This window comes from Stegodyphus dumicola, chromosome 9, assembly GCF_044657685.1.
Source record: "Stegodyphus dumicola isolate Sdum_Otavi_A_Nest chromosome 9, ASM4465768v1".
Taxonomy (NCBI): domain Eukaryota; kingdom Metazoa; phylum Arthropoda; class Arachnida; order Araneae; family Eresidae; genus Stegodyphus; species Stegodyphus dumicola.
In genome coordinates, this window is record NC_140776.1 from 186,109,883 (window position 1) to 186,130,467 (window position 20,585).

Sequence of the window (20,585 nt, forward strand, 5' to 3'; positions counted from 1 at the left end):
TTATGTGTAACGTGCATACAAGCCAGTTCCTTTAGAAAGTCCTCCTCGAAGGCATCCCTCCCTTTAGGCAGATAGCTCTCGTTTGCTTTGCCGTAACTGAATAATGCGAAATGCTAGTAGTGCGTTATCTACTAATCTTTTATTACTAGCCAAGACTTGGCTTTTCGAGAGAGATTTGGAGAATGATCCACTTACTGCAATATTTGCAATTATTTTATTTTTTTTTAATTAATATTTTATCCTCACAAAAAAAAACCGGTGGGAATTCAATCGTCCAAATTTAAAAAGCTTTATATGAAATTTTATAAATAAAGGGAAAAGGGGGAAATATTTTAATATTAATGGTAATTAGTTGCAGGTAACTCGAAATAAGGATAAACTCGAAATTTCACAACTGAAGAACAAAATTAAAAATCGGCAATTTAGAAATTTCTCTTTAATACATTTTGACATCAAATACATTTTACAAACAGTTTAAATTTAACATTTTGCGCTATTATCTGAATTCGTAGGAGTGTGAAATGAGAAAGGTCCGAACTGAGACCTAATGATGGATAGCTCAATTCTCTCTAGAAAAAATCTGATGTGTACACCACATGACTTCCTTGTACGGAATATTAAATTATACGCATTTTTTTATTGCCTTTCATTTAAACTTATTGGATTGAATTAAATCTACTTCGCCGACAGCGCATAAACTACAGATAGAATAAATGCATTCTTTAAAATTCACTCTAGTATTTGTTTACCATAGCGACACTCTGGCGCTGGATTCACTTAACAGTATTAATAATCATATAACAGTTAACTTATATAATAATTATGTAACAGAAACTAAGTTAACTGTCATATAATCCAATAATTATACAACAGTTAACTTATATATTTCGTTCATATTATAACTCATAATGCACAAAATTTATATCATTTAAAGAATAGAATTATCTAATCGTTGCTACATGTTCTATTCAAATACTATAATAAAGCTAGAATGATGTATAAAAGAAATTCAAACAAAACAAAAAAGAAACAGATTTTCACAGACGATTGAGTATTTCTCATTTAATTAATTCAGTTCTCACTTCGCGAGAAGGCAAAAATACATAAAAGCTCAAAATATCAATATTAAAAATTACGAAGTAAATCTTAAACCCTTATTTCCTCGAAAAAATTCCAGAAAGAATTAAGCATGATTTAATTGGCATATTAAATGAAGGCGTTATCTTTGTTGTTGCGAAGCTAAGTTTCTCTAGATTGGCAACAAATCCATTAAAGAGCCTAACGTTAACGACAATATGAGAAACGATCAGACCGACAGAGATCTTATAACACAGAAATTTAGGTCATCAGGATGGCTTGTTGAGAAACCTAGACCTTTCTAACAGGATAATTTATGATTCTGAGTCGTTTACCACTGACTCAAAAAGAGAAGAATAATCAATATATTATTTTTACTTGTTTATTTTGAAATAAGAATTTTATTATGACTGTTTTATTATTTTACATGATTACTTTTTTATTATTATTGTTTACTTTACGGAAGCATATTTTCTTTTTGTTATTGTGTAAACTATTGCCTCATGACTTCTGTAACTATATTTCTTCTGTTGTGTGGCAACAGTACTTCTGTAATTTTTCGATATATTTCATTTTGGGGTGTGGCAACAGTGATTCTGTAATGCTTCTGCCGAACCCAGGCTTTAGTTGTTGGTCTTACCTATGTGTAACATTAATACGACCTGCATGGGTACAGAAGCTCCTCAATCAGAGCACAATTTTGTGTGGACCGACAGTTCTTCTGTGCTTTTCCTTGTTAAAACACTTAATTAAACTTTCAGTACTATGCGTCAACCGCTTTGAAATACTAAAAACGGCGGTGCACTATATTCTAACAAAAGTTAACATGATCAACGCAACAACTAATTTGCGATACCATTTCTTGTGACGAAGGAGAATCAACTTCGAATAATAACGTTGCCCAGAAATGAAAAGTAATAAGTATTCTACTTTTACTTCTATAGCGGTGATTTAAAAAGTAGGTCTAAAATACACTAAGCCAGGAATGAAATAGTCTTGAAGTTAAAAATAATATAAAAAGAAATGAGGTACTACAATATGGTTTTACTGAATCTTAGTTGCTAAAGACAGGAAGAATTATTATGCGATATTCATCTTCAAAAGAAGTCTGCTTGATTTAAACTCTCAAATCGAAGTCACTTCAAGCATTTAAAATTTGCATATGAATTATATTGGCTATCATTTATCTTCTTAGTTTTCGATTAGCTATTAAAAGTGCATTGACTCTAGTAGCGAGCAATTCTGAAAAGCGACAAACAAAAATTCAACCTTACTCTTCTGTGATAGAAAGTCATTATTGGTAACACCGTTAATGTGGTTACATTGTATTTGCAATGCTGCAATCAGGTTGTGGATTTAGTATGACATCAGAGCTATATCAACATGGACCTTACATGGACCTTATAAGAAATAGACTAGCCAAATGGGTTTTTCTCCCTCGTCTGAGGCGTTCCCGGCTGTCACCTTGATCACATGCGGAGGAGTAGGAACGGCTTGCAGAAATTTAACAGTGGTTGCCTATTGCAGCGTGTATAATTGTCAAGAAAAAGCTGGTTGTAGCGCCTCATTTCACAAACTAGAATTTCTACATATGTTTATTTTTGAAATTGAGGTTGATTTTTAAAAATTTAGCATATTTATCAAGCATAATTAATGTTCCAAATAATTATAAAGCTATTGCATGCTTTCAGGGCTGGATACTTTTTTAGCTTTTCCTATTCTGTAAGGAAATTTGTAACTACTACTTTTAGAAAATAATATTTTAAATCTGAACTAATAGAAAATTTCTAACAAGCAATTTTCTCTTGCAATTAGTATGCTTTTTATTGGTGTAAATAAGTAAAAAATATTAAAATATAAAAATAAAAGAGTTTTGTTAGTAGGAGGAAGACTACAAAAATCAACTTTAAGTTTTCATGAAAAGCATCCTATAATTATTCCTTCGAAAACTCATTTTACAGATCTTCTAGTACGTGATGCACATGAACGAGTTCTTCATACAGGTGTAGCTAGTACTCTCATGTTCCTCCGTGAAAAGTACTAGATAATTAGATCCAGATAAAATGTGAAAGTGTTATAAGAAACTGTATACTGCAGCGTTATAATTCCTGACCGATGCGACAAGTCATAGCACCATTACCTCTATCTAAATTTAGAGTGCTAAGAGTATTAATATTGTATGATAGTATATTTCTTATTGAAAATGCAATCGTAATGCTACTAATGTTGTATCTATTTTATTTAATTGCTGTTTAAAATACTGTATATTTAATATTTAAAGAAATGTATATATTAAAAAAATTTAAGATTGTAGAAATGTATAAGTATCTTTAAAATTTTAATTTAATTCTGAAAAAAAAGACAGGTTTCTTGTAATAATTCTAGTATTTTAGTTGAATTATTATTCTTGATTTTGAAATAATTTGTTTAATATTATCTTGAGTTATATAAATTCTTGATTTAAATCCTGATGCTTGAACAGGAATGTTATAACAATAATTCTTGATGAAATTTACTTGAAAATTTACTTGATATTCTTGAAACATATGGTAAGTTTTACATGTTCTTGATATTTATGTGACATTTCTTTATTACAAAACTTGAATTTGTATTGAAATGCATAATGATTCTTGAAAATAATTCTTGAAAATGTTCATGTAACACTGATAATCTTGATTGTTCTGAACTACAGTTCAGCCGGGCCCAGTGTGTAAGAAATTTTAAGTGGAAATATATTTTAATCGCCAAAGAGGGCGTAAATCTTTCATGACGTATATATACTTCTTGTTCTTGGATCTGGCATCCGCCAGTTTAATGTGTGTTAGACGTGAATAAACTTGGGAGTTTAGAAACCTGATTTGTAGTGTTTATGTATCTTGATGTTATGTGTGATTCGAATTAGTGTTTTTTGAACTAAGATATCTTGCAATTCTTGACAGTTAATATAATATTTCATATAGCCTTTACCCTCAACGACTTTTGCTACTACACATCACTTCGAAGGTCTTTCATGGGTTGCTAAATTCCCTAGGTTTCTTACTAAAAAATTCGGTAAAACGTCATTGATATATCTGAAGTTTTTAAAATTTAGGTAGTGCGATAATGTAAGGAAAAACTAATGAGTAACAAATTGGTTATAAGATTTTTTTTCATAATAAATATAAGCTCAAACCGTAAATATATTTTAAAAATCCATGACATTATCGAACGAAACGTATTCCTATGTCAGATGCATTTGATGAAGGAATATGATTTTTTTCAAAATTTGAAGCTCTAAATTTCCGAAGTATTTGATAGCCCATCCTATATATGCTGCATTCTTTTGTTTAAAATTTAGTAAATTTTGTAACATGTTTTTCTTAAAAATCTATCAGAGTGAAGAAATAGTGCTCTTAAGAACTATTTAAGAGTAATCACAAAGAAAGTTTCGTAAAAATATAAATAAGTATTGATTGAGATATTCTTGTTGTTTATAATCGAAAATGTAACACAAATCTGAAACGAGGACTTGTTGTAATAAAATAGTTGTTGAAGTTACTAATCTCGCTTGTCAGAATGAGATCAAGCCCACGAAATTCATCGTGGCAAGGATTCAAGATTGCGCTTGTCTTTGGCAAGAATCACTGACACCATACGGATGACTGTACGACTTTGCCGAGTTCGGCGCTTGATTTTGAACGTGAGTACCCCATGGAGGAAAGAAAGGAAGGAGTGGCCGAACCGGCATTAGAAGTGAAGCACTGCTCCGTAGCTTCGTTCACAAGATGGCGGTGTTTCTTGTTTCCATTCAGAAGCTCGCTTGACAGCCCTCTGATAGTATTTCGACACGCGACAGTTCCATACAAATAAAAAAAAGAGACATTTCCGCATAAAAGAAACATTCCTAGTGTTTCTTTGCATAAAAGAAACAGTCCTAGTGTTTCATTGCTATTATCCATCTGATAATAGCAATTTGTATAGTTTAGTGACATTTATGCAAAAATCACGTCTTGGTTATTTTTCGATAACTAACAACAGGGATTTTGATTACGAACTTGTTTTATAAAATTTTAAGCTGTTGAACTACAAAAATATAGATTTTAGCAAAAATGTTATGCTTAAAGAATGAAAAATACCTCACCGTACCATTAAAATTGTATACATCTTTCGATACCCATGGTGGAGTATTCATTATTTTTTATGTTCCAAACACCAAAATGTTCTAAATAAAATAAATTGTTTTCACATCCACATATCATTGTAACATGTACTTTTTAAAATTAGTGTAAATTATTTTACTCGAAAAACATAGTGAAGGCACATAAATTAAAGACTTCCACATGCCGGAAATGAAATATATGAAATATGTATAGGTATTTATGCATGTCCTTGCAAAAAGCATGTGTCTGCCTTTAACAAAATACGTAAATATTTATTAAATTATTTATAAATATATTTGAAATGCTGAATTTATTCATTCATAAACAACTGTGAAAGTTACTGTGAAGAAATCTAATTATTAAATGTATCTAAATTTATAATGATTACAGATATTATCTAAATATATAATTACATTAACATTGAATTGTAAACATAAATTGAAATCCTGTTGACAAATATGTTATAAAAGTATTTAAGCAAGAATTGTTCGTACCGGAAAGCAATTTGTTAAAATGTATTGTAAAGCAAATTCTATGAGATGTGTACTTAAGAAAGTGATGAAGAAGACTTTTACAATATGTATTGTTGAAATTTAGGACTAAAAATCTGATAAGCATAATTAAAAGAGTTATTTCCCTTTCATTTTATAATAACTCAGTTAAAAATTTTAAATAATATTTTTAAAAAAATCCTTTTTTTATTCCCTTTTAGAAATAATCAGAGAAAGTTAAGTACTATTTAACGTATTTCTCTATTAAAATAAATGTTGCTTTAATTTGAAATGAACCCAATAGAGCATTAATTATAAACTGACTTAGATGTTTCAGTTTAAAAGAGGCCTCAGAAACTAAAACATCATGTCATATTTGAGAAAGTAGTTTAGAAAGAAGCTATATAAATAAAAATGAAAAAATGCATAATTTTAATATTTATAATGCAATAAACTTTAACCTTAATTTTTGTAATCCTTAACCGAATAAAATCGAATTACTTTAATTTTTTTCCTTATGTAATTAACGAAAAGTTGTGAAAATATTTCATTCAAATTAAATCGTTCTGAGCAAACTGTTCAGTGAAACGAATAGCATTTGATTCCGTTCTGAATGAAATGTTCTTTAAAAATGTATTTTTTTCATATTCTGTGGACTCTGAAATACTGTACGAAAAGAAAATACTATATGCATTTATATGTATATTTGAGACGTAATCACAAAATGTTTACATCCGATCGTGTCAAGAAACCGCGACTGATTACAAATATGCTGTTTAAAAAATAAAATTTCAGGGGAAAAAAAAAAAAAAACACCTACAAGAAAATGCAGACCAATTTTTGCACTATGTCAGTCAATTCTCCGTACCTATTTGAGTCACATCAGTTATGTCAGACTTGTGGAGATTAGTATTACAATATTAAAACTGAGACAAATACTTTATCTCTCTTTCGAAGAAAATGTAGGATATTCTCGTTTATCACGTAGACTCTATATTATTACCAAACTATTGCAAGATGGAACTTTGCCGGTTCATGAAGTGATGCCCGATATGACGTAATGAGCGCTGGAGTTGGGGTGAATCTCGGGTGAGAAATCGGAGGCAAGGGGAAGAAAAAGGAGGTTGGCCTAAAAGGACCAAAAGCCAAAGAGTGAATCAGACAAGTACCTGAAAACCAGACGAGAGTTGGAAAGAATTGTGTGTGTGTGCGTGTGATTTTGGCAAAGCCCCGAGGGCTATCAGCCTATGGGGAGGGATGCCTTCGTGGAGGACGTTCCAAGGGAAATTGGCTCGTATACACGTTACATATCTAGAATACCACAAAAACGCCCATGCAGCCAGCCCGTTCATGGGATTCGAACCTCGGACCGAACTACCAGTGTTCAGCAACTTTTACCGCTCAGCCACTGGTGGGCTCTAAGAGTTGGAAAGTAAACCCAAATTTATGCGATGATCAAGTCGTACAAATACGAAAAACAGTGAAAGTACTATATACAAAAAAATCATATAAGAATACATACTAAAACACGATACTATACGATAAAAAAGGAAAATATAAACAATACAGTTACAAATGTAGAAATTAATTTTATATAATTTCAAAATCAACAAAGTTGAAATCAGATATCTGAAAAAGTATAGTCTACCAACGACCGAGGAGCTACGAAACAAAATTATGGTCGCCATCGATAACAGTATGTTCAGCAAGACGTCTAATATTTTTGTCTTCGTGATGTATCTTGTAATTAAAAACTTATGCATAGTTAACGAAGTCGCATTGTATGGCTTTACTAAAGAATTTCCCATTGGTCCTTTTGATGTATTCAGAAGTGGTGTCAAGACCGTTTGCTAACTTTTAAACAAATAAATAGAGCTTATACAGGCAGGGCTGTCAAATACTTCAGAAATTGTGTTCTTAAAATTTTAAAAATACTTTATATTTCTTAATGAAATGCCTCTGACATTGAAACAGATTTTCATTCGATGATGTTATCAATATGTAAAATTATATTCACAGTTTTAGATTATAAATACTATAACCTAAGTGTTACTCACTAGTTTTCTCATATACTCCTGCGCTTCATGTATTTGAAAATTGGAAACGGAAACGAAACTTTCCAATTGGCTTGCCATTTGTTTAAATTAAACTGCTTTTCCTCTTTTAGGCAGAGCGGTGTTTTTTTAGAAAAAAAGAATGTTTTTTTTTTTATTTTATTTTATTTTATTTTATTTTATTTTATTTTTTTATTTTTTTTATTTGTATGTACTACTTTAATTTTTGCTTCAAATTTTTCTTCAGTTTCATTTTGACCGCAAAGTCTTCCAGGAAGGTAATTCAGAAATTTGATTTAGAATGTGTGTAACCATGTAAGATAGGTGATTGATTCAGATGCTTGATTATTTTCTGATTAGATATTATTTACGTCTGCAACAAATGCCAATAATTAAATAATAAAAGGCATGGAGATATTTCGTCAGAACTCATTGGTGTACAAGTAAATAAAACGCCTGCACTAATGAATAAAATACTCCTTATAGTTTCCGTTTGGACTTTTCGTATGCAAATATATTGCTGAAATCGAATAATAACTTAGATTTGCTCTCAGAATGCAATTGTTTATTTATACCTTTATGAACTTTCTTAGACACAAAGGTTTCCACAAAATAATTACAATGCAACAACAACCCTTCTCTTTACTCGTTTTCAAGTTCCCTCGGCTCTAGAACTCAGTAAGGGACTTCTCTGGACAACGCCCACAGTTCGATAATCTGAGGTTACTGCCAAGTACTACCTAAACATTAGAAACTCAGTATAATCACATACGTGTCAAAGTATCGGTTATCTCGAGACTTTCTCTGAGCTGGTAAAGCGCAGCAGACCAACAATAAAGTGAAATATTCACAATCAATTTTCCTATTTTTAGCTCTTGCCTACTTTCCCCTTTCTGTTAACGTTTTGAATATCTGATGTGGAGTGAAACGATCCTTATAGTGCTTCGAGTAGTAGTAGTAGTAGTAGTAGACGAAGATGAAGTAACTTCGAAATTTAAAAATTCTTTATCCTTTGGTATTTAATTAGGAAATTTCTCTGCGCAAGACCTAGTGTAGAAGTACGTCAGGTTACAGGGAAGTACTGCTCTGTGTAGTAGAATTACATCTGCATCAAGGTATGGAAATCGGTTTTTTAATCTCTCTATTCATGGGAACGTTGATTGCAGTTGAAATTCAACTAGTTGCAAAAGAATAAAACTTTCAAATTTATTTTGAGATGGTGTGAAAACCGTGTTGATGAGTTATCCAGCTGCATTGACTTATGAGCAGCCTAACAGTAGTGATGCTGAATACCAGTTAATTAACAATAATGATGCTGAACACCGAACAATAATGATACTGAACACTGAGCTCGATTCTAGACAGACGGGCGGATGGCATGGGCGTTTTCATGATATGTCCTCTTTTTAAGGAGAATACTAAGTAGTTTCCCTTAAACTACTTAGTTCCTTTACTTAGTTACTTTACTTAGTTCCTTAAACTACTTAGTAAACTACTTACTTCCTTCCAAGAAGGCAGACAGTCTCCAGCGTGCTTTGCCATAATCAATTTTTGCACCTATTATGTTACACAAAGGATATTGCCAGTGGGTATATATTTGTCTTAAGTTGAAAGATTAAAAAAACTCATTATTTTCAGCCATAATGTATAATCCATGCATTGTAAATAAATTGTTCTCTCCCAGAGACTTTCTTCAACTACGTATAATTAAGTTAATATTTGTTTACTGGTATAATACACTGCTAACCAAATGTTCACACAAATATTTGATGTTTTCTAGCATTCTTTGACTGTTTGCTTGTAAGGTGTTGCGTAGATAATGTTGCATGAAGGTTAAATACTTACAATGTGTTAACACATATATGACTAATCAATTTAGGAAAGGGAGTACTAATGAATTTTTGTTTGTCATTGTTATGAAACAAGGAAGGAAAATACTGACTATGAACGAAGATATTTAGTCAAACATTGCCCCAAGATGTTGCTTATATTTCAGATAATATATTTTAGGGTAATTTATTTACCCATGTTTGCAGTGCAGAGAAATCTCAAATTTAATGCTTGGCAAAAACCAATGATTTCTTGAATTTCGTTCAATGGACACTTTTAATAAATTTCGAATATATCCCCTATTTATTCACAAAACAAAAGCATTTTACTCCCTTTTGGTCATAAAAAAACAAACTAAATAAAAGTAAGAATTTTATCTAAAAATTTTACCAACCGTTTTTCATACCTCATAGGACATTTTCTTAGTAAAACAAAGTGCAAAATGTATACATACCTCAATAAAGCATACTAGTGGAATATAAGCACAAAAATAATTTGTTTCTGTTTAAAAGTAAAAATTTATTCCTCCTGTTGCCAAATGATGAAACGGAATACAAAATGGTGAATTGAATTAAGACAACTGAAAATGTTAATTTTTTATGTCATTCTTTTCCCTTTCCTTTATGTCCTTTGTTTGCAACATTTACATTGAAGTAAATATTGCAAACGATTCAAATATTTTCAGAAACATTCTTGTGTCAGAAATATTTCTAACAAATTTATCATATGAAGTATATAAACGATTACAAATATTAGGTACTGAAATTGCGAGTAAAGAGTCAAATGATTCTAAAATAATATAGCCAAACATTTTTTAATGCGCAATCTTTTGCTCTCGAATTCGTTTTTTTAAGCATCAAGAGCGTTATCAGGATCATATTTTTTTCAAATTTAAAGAAATAAAATAAGTATTATTATTATTTTTAGTCCAAAGGGGGCATTTTTTCCAGAAGGATTATTATTTTCGTTTTGGCAGTTTGCGTTGATTCATTATAAATGTTATTTCAATTTTCGAATTGTTGCCACCAAATATTATCGCCCTGCATTATATTTAAAGAGATTAAATAATGAAGAACCTGCAGAAATGTATGCATGTTTCTGGCATTGTGATAAAACAACGGTACCTAGAGCCATATAATTTTGAATATCGAAATCCTCCTCCGAAAATGTTAACGATTTTTGATTAACAAAATCAATGGTTTCAAAGCGAGCAATGGCAACGTTGTACAGAAAAAAAAAAAAGTTTTTATCACCAGCGTGCGGCACTGTGTGTCGGAAATTCTAAACATATCATCATTTTAAATTATTTTGCGATATTGCTTTTGAACTGAATTTTATGGTTAAGTGCGAAGGACATAATAAATAAGGGTAACACACAAAACGTTGAAAAATGCCCCTATGGACGCCTCATTTTGTGGGAATTTTATAAATCATGCCTACCGAGAGATAAATATGCTGGTCATGCATTGTTCATTGTCATCATTATATGGCAGTACATATATTGTGAAAACAGCTCAATTTTTTTGTCATTATATGTTGGTAAATTCTGCCTTTTTTGCTTTAAAAATGACTGAGTTATATTGTTCTTATCTTATGGATAAGGTATTTATTCCTTTAGTTAATCTGCATGCAATACCTGTAGAATTATCGACAATTTAAAAGTTGTTTAATAGCCTCTAAGCTTAATTTGTTTACCATAGCAGCCATATTTGTTTACATTTGAAACTTTGCAGAATAACGAATTAAGTTACTTTCTGCCTTTTCGGTGTCTTTTTCCCGTAGAGGACCAAACGTAAAATTTCGCTTTTGTGCACTGAACAATATGCCGTCTTACTCGCTTGCCGAATTGCTTGTTTTTGCCTGATAACTCTAATTTTAATTGGAAATTCTTTCTTAAAATATTTTAACTGAATGTGGTGTTTTATACTTTTATATTTTTCTATTTTTAATGAATGTATTTTGAGGTTTTCATGTATTTTTGCCTTGCAAGAATTGAATTAATGTGAGGGTGACGTCTTATCATCAAACAGAGATCACACTCACGATTCAAAGTAGCAGGTTTTATTCCTGAATTATGGAAGAAAGGATAAACGGAATGAGTATGTACAAATGGATTAAATATGTTTAGGAGAGTAATCACACTGGTTCCACTATGGAGATGTAAAAGTCACAGCTGACCACCTACGTGCGGTCACTTTAGATAAGTTCCAAGTCCGATCGCCTACGCGCGACCAGTAAGCGATTAGTTGTAGCTCCTTCGCGAGCGTTCTCTCAGACTTCTCGAACCAACTGAAGATCCTGGAACCTAGAGAGTTTCTACAGAGATAGGTAGCGACATCTGGTGTTTCGCTGAGGCACGACTCCCACATTAATTTAATGAGAAATATAATATATTTTCCTCTAATATCATTAAAGAAAATAATTTAAATGAAATGCCGCACAAAATACCTATAAACTGAATATTCCCTACCAGAAATTCCTGTGGTGTGCACATCAGATATTTTTTGTTATTTGTTGGATAAATATGCAGCTTCGTCATTTATTGGAAGACGTGTAAAATAAAAAGTTTTTTTTTATTACAGCGGGGAACTCATCGGCAGCCGAGGGATGAAATTTATGATCACTAGAATGTTTGATCCAGTTCGAATCAACAAAGGATGTAGCATGTATGTTTCGTTGAAACAAAAAGAGAAGAAAATTTGCTGACAAATCTAGATTAATTCGTAACACGTTTAAAATACGTTTTAGCATTTGTAAGTTAAGCAAAAAGCCTTTAGTATTTTAAATACTTTTTTTTTTAAACTTTCCGGTGAGGGTATAGAAATATGCTTCTGAATGAAATATGACTGAACGTTTTTAAAATTTTCTATAATTTTTAAAGACTTATCAATGTTTTCAAAATTGTTTATATCTTCAAACTGTTAATTTTATTTCACTTGAAGAATGTATCTCTAGAGAATGTTTTAAGAAGTGTTCTAGAACTGTAGAATGACTGTTACACACGCTCTAAATCAAATTTATTAAACATTTTAAAACCACCACTCTGCATAAAAAAGCAAAGCAGTTTGAGTTAAACACATACTAATCATGCATCAAATTTGTCCGGTTCGCAGTTTTAAAATTTATGTAGCACACGATGATATGAAAAAACTGGTAAGCAACATACTGGTTATCAATTGTTTTCTTAATATAAATACTCTCAAATTAAATATAATTTAAAAAATATATAGCTTTATCGAATTGAAACTTGTTTCCATGTCAGATACATGTAATGAAGAAATCTAAATTTTTTTTAAACTTAAAAAATTAAATTTCCGAAGTATTTGAGAGTCCAACCTGTATAAGCTGCCTTCATTTGTTTAAAAGTACGTAAAGGGTGACCACAGATCTTGAACATTTATCAAAGATAAATGCTAATTTGATCGATACTAATATTGATCGATACCAATAAACGCTTCATCATCACGTTTTCCTTTCAGAGGATAAACTTAGGTTTTTTTTTTCATCACATGGGACTCTCTCCTTTGAATGTCTGAGAAGTATTGCTCAGGCAATAGAAACCCAGAATAACATAATATCGCAGTAAGACCAATGAACGAGAGTGTCTCAATGCTGTTATATTAAACTCTATGTGTCTGACATAATTTACGCAACTCAATTAGGTACGGAAAATTGAATCCACTGCGAATATGTTGATCTGCATTTTGTTAGAATATTTTGTATTGTAAATATTGAGATTTCAATCATCATTATACGAGCTATAAAAAAAAGTGTAAAAAACAAATGTCATAGGATTAGAGTTCTTGTTGTTGCATGTACAGCGTTTAAATATGCCAGGAAAATATTTCATAGCAGCGTACAATTAAACAAGCCAGCCATTGCAGTAACTGTTAAATATGCTTTACAATTTGCCCTTACACAAATTACACACTTCAGACGCAAATTGTTTTTTGATAGGTCTCAGTCGCTTAGCTAACATTTCTAAATAGAGTATATTCTGTTTTGAAACATTTACATATTTTTAGAACTTAAGACTTCCTTTGTTACAACATGTTGCAATTTAGTTTCCAATGCTCTATTTTTGTGTAACAATTATTATAGGACAATGAAAGGTTTATTGTTTAGGGCAATTTTTTTTCTTGATTTTTATTACGTTTTTCGTTTCATATACATAAAATATTTAATTTTATTAAAATAATAATATATCAGTTATCTTTTAATAAACATTTGTACTTGAAACTCTTTGTAGTGAAATTCTAAATTGCGACGTTTCGATAAATTGCTGTTGTAGTATTAGTTTCGTTTGGTTTATTTAATTTCGGCAAAGCACACTAGGACTATCTGCCTAAGGGAAGGGATGACTTCGTGGAGGACTTTCTAAGGGAAATTGACTCGTATACACGTTACACATGGGGAAAACCGCGAAAACGCCCATGCAGCCAGCCCGTTCGCGGGATTCGAATCTTTGCAAATCCCTGGTCGAGTAATTGAGTTTAGAAAGGTCAGCATCAGTACTTCTACGGTCTGACCTTAGTTGTGCAGTCTTGCAATATATTTAGAAGAATGTTCTAAGTGATAGTCAAGTGTGATTCAGTGCCAACAGTTCTACCATAAATCTTATAAACCGAAACCAGTCCAAAACTCTTATGGTAATTTTAAATGTTGGTCAGGATTATAACAAATATATATCATGCTCCCATTATAATTATAATATAACTCCAGGTATAATCTATAAATATATTTCACTTAATGACCTAAGAAGATCTTTAAAATATTTCTGTTGAGCCCATTTCTGGTATGCAGATAGGAAAAACCTGTTGCGAAGGCCTTGGATTCGTGATCGAATCCTAAAGAAATCATGGATCCTTGTTACGTGTATAGTTTCTATGCGCCATAGAGGCATTTGAACTTCTATCCTTTAGCTTTGTTTCGTTTAGTTGTTTATCGCAAAGCACACTCAGGTTATATGTCTAAGTGGAAGGATGCATTCGTAGAGGACTTTCTATGGGAAACTGCATCGTATGATCGTCACACATGAAAAAATCGTCCATGCAGCCAGCCCTTTCGCCTGGAATCGAATATAGCTAGGAACAACCAGTCTTCTGCAGTTTTAACGCTCAGCCACTGGTGAGCGCGAACTACGATCGAGGAGAATTTTTCTAGAAAGGGTAGTAATAAAAGAATTGCTGGGTGTCTTTTGGGTCCATCCTCTGAAATATTCTTTAGCTAAACTGGAGCTGAATTTCCCCTCTATCGCGAGTGTGATTCGCCCCTTCCGGCTCTCTTTTGACAAAGGTTTCGGTGATTAGTCCGCTAAATGATCGATAGGTTTGATCATACTGCCCCAATGCTTAAGTAGCATAGTCTTTGTATCCCAAAAATTATTCAGAAAATGAAACAAACTAAAGTCTGGCGAAGAATCTCTGTGTGATATGGAATTTGCTGCGAACATGTATACTTCATGGCCAAAATATTGTTCCGGTTACTGTGAACAGTCTTAAGATGATTGCTAAAATAGCAAGTTTTTGCAGTAAGAATTCAAGCACTTTAGTCACTTTTTCATCCATTTCTTTTCACTCATCTCAGCTGCAAACAGTTTCTCAAAGAGAGGTTAAAAAAACGATGTTAGGTGGAACTGCTATGGGTATAATCAATTTTCTAAGAATATGCGTTTAAATTAAGATGACTGAGCACGAAATGAAGGATAATTTGATATAATTGTTTACTAGGTTGATTATTAGTTTCGTTTAGGAAGTAGCATTTTTACAATTGCAGTGCTTTAGCTGCAGTTCTAGCTCCTTGTGAGTCTAAAAATCCTTAAAATATGTCGACCTAGAGGATAATGTAATAGGTAGGACAACAGTTTTACCGAGGATGAATCTCGAAAACACACTCTGAAGCAATTGTATTGAGAAAGTGCTTCCTCGGCGTATTTCGCAAATTTTAGGAAAACTTAAGATAATTCGCGAATAAAATTGTTTCGCGGCTAAGAAATAAATTCACAAATTTACGATATATTTCTCATTATTTTTTAATTTTCATTATACATGCTGCCTGAGATTTTATATTTATATATATTTAAAATTTATATTAATAAAATTTATGAAGATAATGCATATCAAAACTTTTCTACTCCAAAGTGTGACACTTAAATTTGTTAAACCTTCCTTTAGTTTTGAATAACAGAAATTAAGCTGAATTATCAAGTGAAATCCATAATCTTATACGTATTTAGACACTCGTAGAAGCGCATATTGTGCTAGCTATTATTTTGTCTTGGAACTACAGTATAAGTATAATGACTGCTTCGATTACCACCTGCGAGTAAAGTTATGTAATTACCTTGTCGTGAAGTAGAATGCAAGCAATTTCTCTGAAAATTAAAGGCGTAAATCTGTCGCGATGGCACCCCCTCCTCCCCCACTCACATCTGTAAATTATGCAGTTTTCCGTATCAAAAATAGACGTATTTATCTATCAGCAAAACGAAAATAGCTAAAAAGTCCTAAAAATATATAGAAAACTATAATTTTGTGGTTACGGTCAAAATGGTCGATAGCCGTAATTCTAGTATAAACAAAAATATTGACGAAAAGAATTATTTAAAATGAACAAAAAATGCCATTCGTAAGGTAAGAAAAAGTAAAAAAATATCAAAATTATAAAGAAAGAATTAAAAAAGTTATGTCCGTTTAAAATGTAGATACGCTCAAAAGGACCGTTCGCGTAATTCTAATGTTAAACTAATCTTTACAAGTTTGACATAATTTATCTCACTGAACTAAACACGATAACTGATTGACTGATTGAAAATTGATTTGTTACAAGCCTTTTCCTCTCAAATTAATTTTCTTAATCAACATGTCTGTAATTAGTGTGTGCACCTATTTAATGCCGAAAGACTTCAAGCATCATTACGCAAGCTGCTATGGAAGCAGAACCTAATTATGAGATTAAATTTCCTAACAAAGATTGTAATATCAAATTACATAAATAATCAAATTTTTGAAAAAGATTTATATCACATTCCCAGATTTTCATGTTCGTTTAGTCATGTTCGTTTTTAATGGTAATCAAACAAATCAAAATCTGAACTCAAAACCATTAACATTTTTCAAAATCTTCAAATCTTTGCCACAAGATGTGTTTCCAAATAGTAGTGTTTGGAGATTCTTCTGCAATGTACCAACTGCTCGGAAAGAGCAGGAAACGGACGGAAGCCTAATTTGCAAAACGTTCAATTTGTTCGCTCGTGTTGAGTAAACCTGATTACAAAGCTGAACCATCTGTGGAAAGTGCAGGTAAGGGCTAGGATTCCTCAAAGACGCACCGCCCATATGGGCAAGGTTGTGCGGCGGCAAGGCCTTAAATACGCTTGGTTAATTTTATTATCATTTATTATCGAACGATGGTTAAATTGTACTACTTCTAATCTACCACGGCTCTAGGTAAGTACACGTTTCCCAAATCCGTCTAACGTTTTCATGTTCAAGATAGCGGAATTTTAGGATTAAATTTAAGAGCTTTCGCGGTCAGTTCAGGCTTATCATTGTTGTCGTGAGCGCGTTAGCCATATGAGCGTACTAAATGCAAGTATTCCTAAATGCTGATTAGCTAATATAGTAATTCAGTAAAATAACTAAAGATGTGTGATCAAGTTGATTCAGCTTCATATTATTGCTTGCGTACGAGTTCGCATTATATTGAAGACACACAGTTGGTAGGTTGAGAGAATTTATTTTATAAAACAACACTCTTCAAACTAACTAAGCGCGTTAAACACAGCGCAAAGCCCACCTAAACATATGATAGTACTCGGAACACACACTGAATTAACAGCTAACAAGAGCAATTAAAAGCAGATGCTCACTCTTGACTTAAATAATTTTCAGCCGCCCGCTGAAACATTTCTAGCACTTTCTACTTTCTGAAACTACAGGAAGGCAATATGCCGGTCGAATTACGGTTACATATAATATAATGATCAATTGCATTTTTACAATTACAATACATATTACGGTGAGACAGGGACCGAACCAAAATGTCGGCAAAAGTTCCCTAAATTTGGCAAATTTTTGAGATTTTTCGAAAACGTTTCCGACAACAATTAGTCGCTAAAACCATTGTTACTCTGCGATGTCTCGCAAAATTATCTCGATAATTTTGCGAGACATCAATGGACTTGACAATGTTAAATGGACTTGACCCAGTATTCGTAATTTTCCGGCATAGCATTTCTCTCCAGTTTTTTCATGTTAGAACGCACAGAACAATACAACAATGTCAAATATAATTACACTAAAATCAACTACCTATGTTCAAATTACCTAACATTGACCTCTTCCCAAGGACTGCACGTCCCGGGCAGTATAATCCCTGGATAGGAAGCCATACTTACAATTAAGGCAAATTTAAACAAGCTTTCCAATATATAACATAAAGGAAACGAAATTGTAAATCAATAAATGAGTACGTAAATTTACAGTTAGAAAATTTTAAATTAATTTAATTGTAATAGGAAGCCCTGGTTAGAAATTGTAGTTAGTGAAAATAATTGGCTGGTGATCATTTGAGTTTATATGAGCCGGTTTTCGGTTCTTTGTAGAATGTCAAATCCGGCTGGTGGGAGAGTTATTTTGTGATGTCGATGTCCGTAGCACCTCTGGTACTGATATTGGTGGGATCTGTGAGACCTGTGATACTAAAACATTATTGCAAGCGTGTTTGTAGAGGATATTTTCATTATTATGCAAGGAGGAGGAGTTCCAAAGCTGGTGCTTTGCATTCAGATCCCCAGCGATGATTGTGTTAAGGCCTTGATTATACATTTGATGAATATTCTGAGCGTTTAAAAATCAGTGATCTTGGCCTCTGTAGCTTCTATGGAATTTAGGTTGAGATTAATTGAATCGTAAGAAATATGGTTTCTAATTAAAACGCAGTGTCACCTCCTTTACTGTGAAGACGATCATTATGAAGGATATTGTAGTTGTGGGTTTTGCAGGAATCCCAAGGCTTTAGATGAGTTTCTCCAATCCGTAGATCACTCCTAATTAACGCGCAGATTCACTTATTTCACTTAATCACAGTTGAAAATTATTTAAGATAGTGTTATTGAAACCGTCGGTCGCGATCCACTTTGGAATCTCGAAAACTTACGGTGGCCTATCAAAGTGAATAAAAGAACTAAAAAAACCTAATTAATGGTTAATAACTAAGGGTGGGTCCCTGATTGTGATAGTGAAATTGTGGTTTAGGGTCTTTTACATTTTTATGCAGTAACATTGCCATAAAATTTGAATACCACTGATTTAAAATACTTTACATGTGCTAAACCAGTTTAAAATTCTGAATTTTTTTAATTTTAATTTTTATTTAATTTATTTTTTAATTAATTTATTTTAATTTAAGTTTTTTTTAATAAACATTTAGTTTATCAGTAGCAAATGTTGAATTGTGTAAATTCTTGATTGCATTTTACGTGATTATGCGTTCCATAGACCGTGATCTTCTTATGTCCTTTTAAGGGAAGATGTGATTTTTAAAATAACAGATTGATAATTATGCAAAAGGCCACTTTTCAGGTTGGTGTGAGCAAGTTATAGTGAAGATGGATAGGTTATTGGCATATCATGGCTGCGTAACAAGAGACAGCGTATTATTTCACAGAAATTGTATTACTGAGAGAAATAAACTGATGTATAATATTAATTTAGAAACTATTTTACGAAGCACATTGGGTGAAATTCTTAAAAACTAAATTTGCGGCTTCAAAGATGCCTGAACATGGAACTCTTGTCACACATTTTTTCCCCTAAGATCAGCCTACAAACTGACATGTACTGCGTTATACGGAATTATTTGTAACAACTAAACCTTAATTTTTTTTAAATTCGATGCTAGGATGATTTCGTTGACCGAGTTGATAAATTTGAAACAAATACGACATGATTGTAAACAACAATGAAAATAAATTGCTAAGTTTCAAACAGCATGTACTTTCTTTTATTATTAAGAGGAGCAAGTACCCTCAATATGATAAAATTACTTATTTTCAGTTTTTTACTAAAAATATACTTTAACACCCTTACTACACCAAGGTGAAACTTTTCAACTATCTGATGGTAATAAGTCGTATAAAAATCATTTAAAAGTTTTGACCTATAATTGCACACCAAATCTTTTGTGTTTATTTTCTTTTTATTCTTATTTGTCTTAGCTGTTTAAAAACCAGAGTAGGGGAAACTTTGTTTTATTTGATTATGGCAGGTCGTTTTGCTTTAAATGAATAATCCATTTTTTTCTGTGTGATAATAAAGGGACCGGTGCTGATTTGGTCCATTATTAGTGTAGCGTACAATATCACGGGGCTACAATCTAAATTAATACCTGTTTTCACACTATAACTTTGTGCAGCTAGCCATTGTTTGATAACGTGATAAAAAACTAAATATTAAACTATAGTGAACAAGAAGTAAAGCTTCGAATTCAAATATTGAGCATAGTTAAATGCTCCAAATAAAAGACCTATTTTAATTATACAAATGTCCATGCCATGAGTCTTTACAAACAAAATGTTAAAAGAAGATTTTACTCCTTAATTACTTCCTTAAATTCTCGAAGGAAACTGTTAATGTATAAATGTTCATAATATGATGCAGGAAGAAAAATCACCCGTGCAAAAACTCAAGAAATTGATTATTCGGTATAACATTACAAATCAAAGAACTTAAATTAGCACTTACATAAATTAGTGTTACTTTTGCTTCTAGTATTTTTGAAATTATAATTATTTTAAATTCATTACTAAAAATGATAAATCAATAATATTCATTTATCACTGTTAAATAAAGTAAACCACGTTGGTTGAATTCTTTTTAAATACACATCAGTTATTAGCACAGTTATTTAACTATTGTCAGATGGAGAATACTTGATATTGGAAATGATATTTAGCGGTAAATTTTGTGCAATTATTTATGCATGCGTCCAGC